Below are 13,317 nucleotides of genomic sequence, written 5' to 3'. Positions count from 1 at the left end.
TTCAATATGGCTGACCTTTCTTCATAGCTAGAGACCTTGTCACCTCTCTTTTCTGTGTTTCCAGGGCTCCTGAAACCTTGGAATTACCCAGAAACAAGTCCCAGATTCTTTCTTTCTTTATTTTATTTATTTTTTTGCGGTATGCGGGCTTCTCACTGTTGTGGCCTCTCCCATTGCGGAGCACAGGCTCCGGACGCGCAGGCTCAGCGGCCATGGCTCACGGGCCCAGCCGCTCCACGGCATGTGGGATCTTCCCGGACCGGGGCACGAACCCGTGTCCCCTGCATCGGCAGGCGGACTCTCAACCACTGCGCCACCAGGGAAGCCCTGTTCTTTGTTTTTTAAACATAATTTGGATTCCTTTCAGTCTCCCCATTTAGATGAGCTCCTAACCTGGCCTTTCATAACCTGCATGTCTGTTGGGTTATCTTGTACAAAAGGAGAATGCCCTGGCCCTTAGGATATGTGATGTAAAGAACTGGTAAAAGCTTTGATTTGGGGGGAAAAGATCCAAATTCTTAAGAGTTTTTCCTACTCCCACCTTGTTAGTGATGATTGATTTTAGTTGTAACTGTTACTTTTCTTCCTGTTCCATGAAAATCATACTAGTATTACTTACTATCACTTCTTTTACTTTGTACCAGGCACGGGACTTAGTGCCCTAAGTTCCTTTGTTGCATTTAACCTTCACAAACGTCATATGAAGTAAGTACTGCTGTTGCGCCCCATTTACAGCGGCCGAAGCTGAAGCTCGGAGGTTTGGTGTCTCCCTTGAGTTGTTCAGCTCATGCTTGCAGGAACCAGATGGGAACGTCAGCTGTGTGACCCCAGGTCTTTGCTTTGACCTGCTGAGCAGGGGCCCACTCACTGCGCATTCGTATTGTGCAGATGACACTCTCCTAATGTCTTTTTCTGAACTTAAACATATGTATTGAATAGAGGATTTATGAATTAAAAAAAAAAAACTACTATGGGGAGAGGAAAAGGGATATGGTTAAAGGGAGAAAACTGTTTGCTGGCAGCCAGTGGTGATGTAAAGAGTTTGCTTGTCATGGTTCAGCTGCCCTGCTCCGTTTATCTGCCGTGTAAAAACAAGGGCACTTCTTGTAGAGGACAACTGTTAAATGGACAAATGCATGAGGGGAAACATCTTCTGCACAAAGTTATTTGGTGTGAAGTACTTGCAAGACAGAGTTATAAAGTAACCTTTGGGTAAGGAAAACAAACTTGGTTACGTTGATGCTTTCTCGGTGATGGAAAATTACTGGAAGTCATCTCGAGCTTCATTTGGAACAGTTTTTAAAGTTATTTGCCAAATTTGCTTTGAACACTTTTTGATGTTTTTCTATATTTTCCTATTTCTATCTAGTTTTCAGTGCTATTCACAGTGACTTTTTCAGTAATCATGCCTCTCGAAGTCCTGGGATAGCTTGAAGAAAACTAAGGGTAACTTTGCCCCCCAGGAATTTGGGAGGGTTGCTGTTGATATAATTGATAGAATGTATGGCAGAATATGACAGTTTTTCACTTGCTTATGCAACAGGCATTTAAAAAGGCTTATGTAAGACAGAAATGGTAATGATGCTTCACAACAATGTGAATGCACTTAATGGCACTAAAATGTACACCAAAAAATGGTTAAAATGGTAAGTTTTATGTTCTATATATGCTTCCACAATTGGAAAAAAAAAGAATAGAGAAAAAAAGAGAAACTGTGTCCCCAGTCTTACCACTGTCATCTTCCTCTGTTATTCAGAGATATTTCTCCTCGGAGACCCCCAGGAGTGCCCATGGCTTGTGAGCATTGATGAACCTGATGTTTTAAAACATCTTGATGCTCTCTGGTCTCCCCCACGTCCAATAAAAACAGACCAAACACATGCACAGAATTACACGAATCCTCAGTGGTGGGATTTGTGATATACAGAGAAGTATAAGATGAGGGTCACATTCTCAAAGAGATGACGGAGGGTTGGAGAAACAGTTTGCAGATGTACCCCCCCCCCCACACACATGCAGCAAAGTGCTATACGAGGTCTTTAGTGGTAAGTTATTAATGTCAATTAGAAGATGGGCAAGGGAGAGAGTCCCAGAGTACTAGGACTATCAGAAGAATTCATGAAAGTGGTGAAATATGAGTTGGAGCCTGAAAGATGAGTACGAATTAGACTGTCAAATTTGTCCCAATATGAGAGACAAATTGTGATTTGTATCTAAGAACAAAGTCTCATTTTCTTATGGTGACTTCATTCTTTTCCTTCTTTGTTTCCATAACATCGTGTTTGCCTTCATTTATGAATCATTCAGTAATTAATTTATTGAACACCATGTGACTTGCACGTAGCCTGACTCCTGTCCATGAATTGGGGTACACTGTGAACAAAATAGACATAATATCTGCCCCCGTGGAGCTTGCATTCTAGTGAGGGAGACAGGTGATAAATAAGATATATGAGTGAGATATAGTCTTAGTGATAACTGCAGAGAAAATAAATGAGGGAAAATATAGGTTGCTGGGGAATGTTGAATATGAGAGGGTGGCCAGAAAAGGTCTCACTGAGAAGGTATATTTTGAATAAAGGTCTGAACAAAGTGAAGGAGCTACTTGGGGGAGGAGCTTCTTGGGCTGAGGGTCCATCAGGTGTAGGGGTCCTGACGTGGAACTGTGCCTGATGTGTTCAGGGAACTGCAGGAAGGCCACTGCGGCTGAAGTAGGGAGAAGGTGAGAGCATCAAGATGAGGTATGGGAGGCCATGGCAAGTCTGAGCACGTAGGACCTTTTATGTCATAGGAAACACTTTGAGTGAATTACATCATCTTTGCAGGTTTGAGCACAGAAGTAACATGATCTGACTGGCTTTAAAACAGACTCTTCTGAAAAAGGACTGAAGGGAAGAAGCTACTTTAGCAGTTACTGAAGTAACTGAAGTAATCTTGATCTTTAAATCAAGGAGTGACAGTGTGGACGATGAGCAATGCTGATTCTGGATGTGTTTTGAAGGTAATGCTGATAGAATTTGCTGATGGACCAGATGTAGCAGGTGAACAACAAGGGGAGTTAAGGCTTTTGCCTTGAGTGGAAGGATGTAGTTGCTTTGAATGAGATGTGGAAGACTTTAGGAGAATTATTTGGGGGAGCATATCAGGAGCTCATTTTGGACATAGTTACATTGAGGTGTTTATTAGGCATCCACTTACGTTATCAAGTAAGCTGTTGGATATATAGATTTGGAGTTCAGGGAGAGATTCAGGTTGTAGATATAAACTTGAGGTATATGGTTGTGTTTAAGGTCTTGTGATTGGATGATATGAAATAGAGAATGAATGTAGAGTGAAGGGAACCAAGGACTGAACTCTGGGGCTTTCCAACCTTTAGGGATTTGGGAGATAAAAGATATGAGCAAAAGAGACTTAGAAGGAGCAGGAAGAAACTAGTGTGTAGTGTGCAGTGTTTGTGTCACTGGCGACTTTGAAAAGAGTAGCTTCAGTGATGCAGTTGGGGTAGAAACCTGACATGTCCAAGAGAAGATAGGAGCGGAGAAATGGGAGGTAATTGAGTACCGTTTCAAGGAATTTTGCCGTAAAGGGAATGATAGGAAAGAGAAGTAGCTGGAGGAGAGAACTGAGGTCAAGAGAAGTTTAAAAAAAAAATTATATGGGAGAAATATCTGAAGGATATGCTGATGGGAACAACCTAGTGGAAAGGGAAGAATTGATGATGCAGGAGAGGGAGGATAATTGCTGGAGAAATATCCTTGTAAAATGTAGAACTGGGTTTAAGAAATAGTTATAACAATCTGAAGTAAACTGAGAGAAGGCAGAGTACTTGTACATACATGAAAGTAGTGAAGATGCGATAGTGGCAGTTTGCACATATTTATCTCAACACATTTTGTGTCTGTTTCTTTGAATCCTTTATGAACCTCCTCAGACAGAGACTACTGCTGCGTTTTTATGTGTAACCCATGTCTGACATACAATAGTCACTCAACAAATATTTCTTGAATACATGAATGAAAATGAATGACTCAAGATTGAATGCACATTAACTAAAAATTAGGTTTTAAGCATTGTAAGAAATAGAGTGGAACCTAATATTTTTAGTCTTTTCCCACAGAGGTTAGGCAGTTGGTGTTAGGAAGAAATAAAGAAATTTTTATTCTCAAAAGAAATGTTTTCATGCTTATCACCTAAGAAGATATTGATAAGAAATGACTTTTTAATAACAGTAGCTTTATTGAGATATAATTCACATGCCATAAAGTTCATTCTTCTAAGTGTACAATTCAGTGGTTATTAGCATATTCACAGAGTTGTAGATCCGTCGTCAGTAGCTAATTCCAGATATTTATCACCCTTAAAAGAATACCATAGCCATAGCAGTAATTTCTTTCTTCCAAGCCCTTGGCAACCACTAATCTACTTTCTGCCTCTATGGATTTGCGTGTTCTGGGCATTTTATAAAAATGGAATCATATGATATGTGGCCTTTGTGGTTGACTTCTTTTACTTTAGCATAGTGTTTTCAAAGTTCATGCATGTTGTAGCATGTATCAAAACTTCATTTCTTTTTATGGCCAAACAATATTCAATTGTATGAATATGCCACATTTGTTTATCTGTTCACCAGCTGGTGGACATTTGAATTATTTTCACTTTTTGACTGTCATCAGTAATGCTGCTATGAACATTTATGTACAGATTTTTGTGTGGACATATGTATTCAATTCTCAGCCCGTTACAGCATCAATTCATACTTCAGAACCTCTTCTAAATCTAAGCTCAAAAGCCCAAATATAATCAATTTATGTCATCTAAACTAGGTCTAGGTAAGGCTCTGGTGATAATCCATCCTGGGACAAAATTTACCTGTATCTGTGGACCTATGAAACCAGGAAGCAAATTATCTGCACACAAAATACAATGGTGGGACAAAAGTAGGTTAACCATTGTAGACATTCCTGTTCAAAACGGGAGGACAAGGAAGGAAAAAAGGAGCCATTGGTCCCAAGCAACTTCAAAATACAGCTGGAAAACTCCATTAGGGTTTAAGTCTTGGCAATAATCCTCCGTAGATCTTGGCTCCACCCTCTGGGCTCTCAGTTCTACCATCAGAGTTATCCTTTCTTTTTTGTAGCACAAAAGGGAGCACATCTTTTCAGCTTAGCAGTTTTATCAGCCAGCTTCCTGCCTCTAGAATTTTGGGTGTCTAGCAGCCGTCTTTCATTTTGTACCCTCTTTGTCCTTTTGGGTCCAAGCTGGTAGTGTTTCTGCTAGTATTTAAAATCTTCAAGAACATTGTGGGTCTCCTGTGTATGTGGTAGGGATTCACCCATTATCCAAGAGGTCCTTCTAAGTATTTCTTAGATAATTCCATTTTTATTCTTGGCCTCTGTGGAGATGGCTGAAGGGATTTATGAGGCCCACACTTAATCTTTTCAGAGAACCTTTTCTGTGATATGTGACTAAATATTCTGACCTTTTGATTGATATGAGGTATTAGCAAAAGTTTATGCAGCCACACACTCAGTTTTTTTTTTTTTTTTTTCTCTCTTGACAGTGAGTAACTTCAAGTTCAGTATCTCTGGCAACTGGAAAGGCTGAGAATTCCTCAAACCATGAAGTCCTGGTTTCGTTTCTTTTTTTTTTTTAACGTCTTTATTGGAGTATAATTGCTTTACAATGGTGTGTTAGTTTCTGCTTTATAACAAAGTGAATCCGTTACACATATACATATGTCCTCATATCTCTTCCCTCTTGCGTCTCCCTCCCTCCCACCCTCCCTAGCCCACCCTTCTAGGTGGTCACAAAGCACCGAGCTGATCTCCCTGTGCTATGCGGCTGCTTCCACTAGCTATCTATTTTACGTTTGGTAGTGTATATATGTCCATGCCACTCTCTCACTTTGTCCCAGCTTACCCTTCCCCCTCCCTGTGTCCTCAAGTCCATTCTGTAGTAGGTCTGCATCTTTATTCCCATCTTGCCCCTAGGTTCTTCATGACTATTTTTTTTTTAGATTCCATATATATATGTGTTAGCATACGGTATTTGTTTTTCTCTTTCTGACGTACTTCACTCTGTATGACAGACTCTAGGTCCATCCACCTCACTACAGATAACTCAATTTCGCTTCTTTTTATGGCTGAGTAATATTCCATTGTATATATGTGCCACATCTTCTTTATCCATTCATCTGTCGAGGGACACTTAGGTTGCTTCCATGTCCTGGCTATTGTAAATAGAGCTGCAATGAACATTGTGGTACATGACTCTTTTTGAATTATGGTTCTCACGGTATATGCCCAGTAGTGGGATTACTGGGTCATATGGTAGTTCTATTTTTAGTTTTTTAAGGAATCTCCATACTGTTCTCCATAGTGGCTGTATCAATTTACATTCCCACCAACAGTGCAAGAGGGTTCCCGGCTGGTTTCTTTTTGTTTAACAGTTTTCCCCTCATTCTACAGATGGTATGTTAACAACAATTTAGGAATTCTCTAAGGCAATGTATGTTTTATCTACCATACTTCCTCACTTCCTTCTGAACCTTCACTAGCAGAGTTGTTAATATCCATATTTCTGCTAACAGGCTGTTCAAGGCAATCTACGCTTTTCCAGTCATGCTTCTTAAAAGTGTTCCAGTCTCTGCCCACTGCTCAATTCAGAAGTCACTTCCAGACTTTTAGGTATTTGTTACATCAGCACCCTACTCTCATCACCATAATCTCTATTAGTTTTCTATTGCTGCTATCACAAATTACCACAAATTTAGTGGTGTAAAGCAATACAAATTTATTATCATGCAATTCTGAAGGTTAGAATTCTGACCCAGATCTCCCTGGGCTAAATCAAAGTGTCAGCAGGGCTGACAAGATTTATGGACGAATATGTTTCCTTGCCTTTTCCAGTTTCTAGAGGCTGCGTGCACTCCTTGGCTTTTGGCCTCCTTCCTCCATTTTTAAATGACAGAGGGTTAAATGCTTCTCATATTGCCCCACTGTGTCCTCCTGTTTCTAGTTTATGGACTCTTGTGATTACACTGGGTCTACCGGGATAATCCAGGATAATATCCCTACTTTAGGTTAGTTTATTAGAAACTTTAATTGTACGTGCAGCCTTAATTCTCCTTTGTCACGTAACGTGACATATTCACAGGTTCAGGTGATGAAGACGTGGGCATTCAGGGGGTGCCACTACTCTGTCTCCCACACTGAGGTAAACTCTTTATCTATTGTAGATCTGCTCAAATTGTCAATTTCTTTTTGAGTCAGTTTTGGTACTTTGTGTCTTGCCAAGAACTTGTCCATTTCATCTAGTTTTTCTAATTTGTTGGCGTATATTTGTCCAGAGTTTTCCCTTATAATCATTTTCGTTTCTATAAGGTTGATACTGATGCTGTCTACTTTCATTCCTGGTTTTAGCAACTTGAGTCTTCTTTTTTTCTTTGTTAGTTTATCTAAAGGTTTGTCAAATTTTAAAATCTTTTCAAGGAACTAACCTTTGTTTTTGTTGATTTTTCTCTATTGTTTCTCTAGTTTCTAGTCCTAAAACTAGGAACGGAAGAATACAGTAGGTTCTTAAGGTGAAAGATTATTAATTTGAGATCATTTTTATTTTATTTTTAAAATTAATTAATTGATTAAGAAATCTAACATCTTTATTGGAGTATCATTGCTTTACAATGGTGTGTTAGTTGCTGCTGTATAACAAAGTGAATCAGCTATATGTATACGTATATCCCCATATCCCCTCCCTCTTGCGTCTCCCTCACACCCTCCCTATCCTACCCCTTTAGGTGGACACAAAGCACTGAGCTAGAGATCATTTTTATTTTTAAATACAGATGTTTACAGCTATAAATTCTCCTCTGAGCAGTGCTTTAGCTGCATCTTTAAGTTTTGATATATTGTGCTTTTGTTTTCATTGTTTAAAATATTTTCTAATTTCCTTTGTGACTTCTTCTTTGACCCATTGGATTTTTAGGAGTATATGGTTTAATTTCTACATATTTGTCAATTTCCTAAAACTTCCTTCTGTTATAGATTTCTAATTTTATTCTGTTGTGATCAGAGGACATACTTTGTACACTTTGAATCTATTTAAGAGATTTGAGACATGTTTTATGATCTAACACATGGACTGTCTTTGGGAATGTTTCCTATACACTTGAGAAGAGGGTGAGTGTTCTATAGTTGTGTGTTAATTCTAGTTGTTTGATAGTATTGTTCAAGTTTTCTGTTTCCTTGTTGATCTTCTATTGGTTGTTCTATCCATTGTCAAAAATAGAGTATTGGATTATCTAACTATGGTTTTTCTAAAAATAAATTTATTTATTTATTTTTGGCCACATTGGGTCTTTGTTGCTGTGCATAGGCTTTCTCTAGCTGTGGCGAGCGGGGGCTACTCTTCGTTGTGGTGCACAGCCTTATCGTGGTGGCTTCTCTTTGTTGCAGAGCACGGGCTCTAGGCACATGAGCTTCAGTCGTCGTGGCACACAGGCTCCATAGTTGTGGCTCATGGGCTCTAGAGCACAGGCTCAGTAGTTGTGGTGCACGGGGTTAGTTGCTCCACGGCATGTGGGATCCTGGATCAGAGCTCGGACCCATGTCCCCTGCAGTGGCAGGCAGATTCTTAATCACTTTGCCACCAGGGAAGTCCCTCTAACTGTGGTTTAATTGTCTCTTTCTTTCTTTAGTTATGTCAATTTTTGTTTCATGTATTTGGGGGCTCTCTTGTTAGGTATAGATGTTTATAATTGTTTTGTTTTCCTGATGGGTTGAACTTTTAATCATTATAAAATGTCCTTCTTTTTCTCTTGAAACAATTTTGTGTTAAAGTCTGTTTTATCTGGTACTAGTATAGTTACTCCAGCTCTCTTTTGGTTACTGTTTTCATGGTGTATCTTTCTGCATCCTTTTAATTTTCACTTATTTGTGTCTTTGTCTTTAAGTGAGTCTCCTGTAGACAGCATATAATTGGATCATTAAAAAAAAAACCTCAGTTCTGCCAATCTCTGCCTTTTGATAGTAGTCCACTTATATTTAATGTAATTACTGATAGGGTAGGATTTATGTCAGCCATTTTATAATTTGTTTTCTGTGTGTATTATTGCTTCTTTATTCCTCTGTTCCTATAATACTGATTCTTTTGTGTTAAGTAGATATTTCCTAGCATGCCATTTTCATTCCATTGCTGTTTTTTCACTATATGTTTTTGAGTTTTTTTAGTAGTGCTTGTCCTGGTAATTATAATTAACAACTTAAAATAATCTAGTTATATTAATACCGGCCTAATTTTTATAGTATACAAAATTTTTGTTCCAATATTGCTCTCTTCTCCTTTGTATGGTTATTGTTATACAAATTGCATCTTTATACATTATAATCCACAGCACAGTTTTATAACTATTTCTTTGTGTGTGTGTGTTGGGGCACATTTTCAGTGCTGTGGCAGGTTATAAGTCTGCCTTAGCCTTCACTATCTGCTTGGGCAGAGCCTCATGGTCAGCCAGGGATACAAAATTGTGGCCTTCTTAGGTGTTATGTGGACACGTGCACAGCCCTGGGTATGCGCACAGCCTTGATCAGACACATGACTTTCTTGCTTGCTAGAAATATTTCAGAATTTTCAAAGTGTGTATGGACATGTCATTCCCCAGTTTTTCCTTAAAAATTTTTTTTGGTCAGCCCCTTGTTACCCCATTTGGTCATGTCAAATAAAGACAAACCCTGAGAATGGAGGTTTCAGTGAGCTGCCAGACAGACCAAATGGTGATAATTCTCTGGAGACAGAGCTTTTGGGAACTCCAAAGCCCTTCTGTTTCTTCTAGTGTCTGCTAGACTGCTGTTTTTCCTAGCTACCATAGAGCTTTTATTCTCATGGTTTCCATCTTGTAGCTGTCTTTAAGAACTAGACGGGATAAAAAAGGAAGTCATCATTTATTGTATTAAAGAAGAAAAACAATACAAAGGAGATATTATATCTTTTTAAAAAGGATGAATACCCTTGTTTACAAAGGATTTTATTAAAGAAAAGTTAAGGGCCATCTTCCACGTCGACCCACCACCGAAAACAATCGTAATTTCTCCACAGTGCTGGGCAAATAAGCCTCTATGAATTGCAGAGAATCCTCGTTCAGAGAGATCCAACTCTTTCCACATTGATTCAGGTATAGGAATAGTCTAGGTTGATATCATTTTGTAGAAGCACTTAGGTTTGCTCCATAGCGGGTGAGTTAAATGCTTTCACCTGAGATTAATTTCCTATTCCTGAACTGGAAATTACCACCAGAGTAGCCCAAGTGTGTAAGACGGTCATGACAGCTGGACTTCTGGCTTTACTGCCAATTAAATTTGGTTAGGTTGACCTCTGAGTTCTAAGCTACAGAGCAGAATTTCTAGCCAGCATCATCTTTGAATTTGCTGAACTCAGTAGACAGCAACTATAAAAAAACATGCAAAAAAACGAATATACATACAAAAAAGCCAAGCATAAATATTTGAACGTTATTAAGATGAAGCTAGAATAACCAACAAGTCATTTTATTCTGGAGCTAATTTCATGGGACTTGGAATTTAATTCAAAGTTGTATGAGTTGGCTTCCCATCTTTTTATTTAAGTGTGACTGGTCTATTCAATTGAGTAACAGATAGTGCCATTGAGTGCCTGTTTTCTTGGGTTAAACCTGATAATGTTTAGCTGTAGTCAGTGATTACAATTTTTGGTCAGTCCAATGAAATTTATTTATAATTTCAGTATTCTGTTTGCCTTTTTTAAACATGAGAAAAATAAACTAGTTGTTTTGCCTTTTTTTCGCTGTTTATTTCTTTGGTGCTTTAAATCTTTATAAGATAAAATCTAAGTAATAATAAAACATTTCTTTGATGGGAATACTGATGAAAAATAAATTGGTCAAAATTGGTATTTTTCATAGAAAGAAAAGGCCACAAGCAGTGTTATTCAACTCTCTAATCAGATTTGGGTCCTGGGCAGCCAGTCATGCTTCTTTGACCTAGGAACCTTAACGGAGCTGAAGGTCAAGGTAACTTTTTGTAAATTTGTTGTTACACAAAGATTAGTCTCAGTGCAGCTTGGAGTTTCTTTCTTCTGGTTGGTGCAGCTTTGTACTCACAACCAGAACTGATAAGTATTTGCCTAAGTTATTAAGATGAACAACAACACTTTAGAAATATTTGATGAGTCTGATGGATGTACTTGTGGGAGTGTATTAACATTGGCGTTGTTGGTGAATGATAGTTTTGGTTATGTAGATAACCATACGTATGTGTTCCCCTCCCCAGCCTCTCCACAGAAACACATGAATGTGGCTGCTGGTTTATGGAGTGGGGAATATCCATTAGTCTCTGGTGGCTTGGGCCAACATAAATGATTCCTTAGAGCAGTGAGATGGGAAACTAGAAATCCAACTAGCTATATGGCAGACAAGGACTAGACTTCCTTTTATAATTAACGTGCAAGGTGGGAGCACTGCTCCTTGAGGGGCATGATGGCCTCTGCGTCATGTAGCTCACTGGGTGTGAATGATGTCAGCTTGTTTATCTGGAGATCTGAAAGTTTGCCTTTGTCTTATCTTTACAGCTCATTGCTCCTCCATCTCCTTTTCAAATCTCATTTGAAAGGTATTTAGATATTTTCTCCTTGCTCATCTTTCTTAATTTTACTCTGCCTCTCTTAATGGCCTTGTGATTCCAGTTTCTAACATTAGTTTTTTCAGGGTGTTTGCCAGTCTTCTTCAAATCAAACTTTGCTGTAAAATAACTGCAAGTTTGGCTTATGAAACTCAGCCTAGTGTGTGGAACTATAATTGTATAGATTAGTCCAGAATATAAATTGGTCTCTTATGAAATTGCATTAACTCAGTCATTAATAGTTTCATAAGCTAAGTTATTAGTACAGTGTGTGAAAACACTTATTGGTTAGGGAATATTTATAGATTAAAATATGTATATATTCTGAAATAAAAGGATCCTTTTAAGAGTTTGGTCCCTCTTTTTTATAGTAAGGAGTTACACTAGCCCGAAGAGGTGAGGAGATTAATTAGTTTTGTGAGGATGTTAGGCAGGTTGGTAGTTACTGAGGAGTATGGAAAGGAATTTAGAAAATTCTGACCAAGATTTCCTGACACGAAATTGATAGAAGTAATATTGTAACAGTGCCTGTCAATATTTAAATCAATTATAACTTATGCATACTTGCCCTTTCCTTGTTAAAAAGGCTGAGGGATAGAGGTCTAGGATGGGGACCATGATAATTACCTCCGGTAACACCCCTACTCTCTCACACAATTGGTAGAGCTAACTCGAAGTCGGTCTCAACCAGCCTCAACCAATTGTGTGCATTCTACCAGATCGAGACTGAGGTCAGTTAATTAGTTTTAGCTGACCTGTTGGGACCCTTGTCCTTCGTGTCTAACTTCAGTCACAAAGTAGAATATAGACACAGGCAGAATGTGGTCCAGCATCATTGGGAGGTACCGTTCTAAAAAGAATCAGATTTTTCCCAAGTCTCCAGCTCTTGAGCATGAGCTGCTTTTTTTCAAAGACCGTGTTTTTCCTCGAGCTAGTCTTTGTTCGCTGGTAACAGGCAAGCTAAATCTGTCAGGTATGTGGTAGGGAATCCAGACAAAGAAGTGGGAGTGTGTGTGTGTCTTTTTCTACTGTAAGTGGGCTGAGCATCTCAGTTTCTGGGCTACCTTCAAAGTTGGTGAATGCCAACATGTTTTTCTGTATTGTTCTTGGCAGTATTGGTCCTGGAGAGACTGTTTCTTGGATGGATGCTGCACTGCAGGAAATAAGGGTTTCTGGCCAATGTGGTACCATTCCAAGGAGCTCTGTCTTCCAGGGAGAGGCTTTCTGTGAAATGCATGATGCCACCGCTTTGAGAGATGTCTGTCAGCATCTCATGGAGACTGAATCTGATCAAGGGACTGGAAGCAGAGCTTTAAGGACAGAGCTTTAGATTTTCTTCCACACCACTTGCAAAAACATTTCAGAATTTGGATCTGGGAGCTCGGGTATCAATGTTCACCAGAGAAAGAAGGTGCAGCTTTAACTTACGCTTGCTCCAGAGTGTTATTTCTTTGAATCACTAGTCTTCTCTTTTAGATCTCTGTGGGGAGAACTAAGACATAGGATTTAATTTGCTTATTTGTACTAGGATTGAGGGGAAACTACATTGGAGAAGTTAATAATCTCCAATTGTTGCTTCCTTGTAGAAGAGCCTAGAGAATGGCCAACACATTGAAATGGAAGAGACTGACATATACTCCGGTGTGTTGTCATGGTTTTCCAAATTCAG

Source organism: Tursiops truncatus, chromosome 17 (genome assembly GCF_011762595.2).
Source record: "Tursiops truncatus isolate mTurTru1 chromosome 17, mTurTru1.mat.Y, whole genome shotgun sequence".
In the NCBI taxonomy this organism is placed as follows: Eukaryota; Metazoa; Chordata; class Mammalia; order Artiodactyla; family Delphinidae; genus Tursiops; species Tursiops truncatus.
This window is presented reverse-complemented; position numbering follows the sequence as displayed.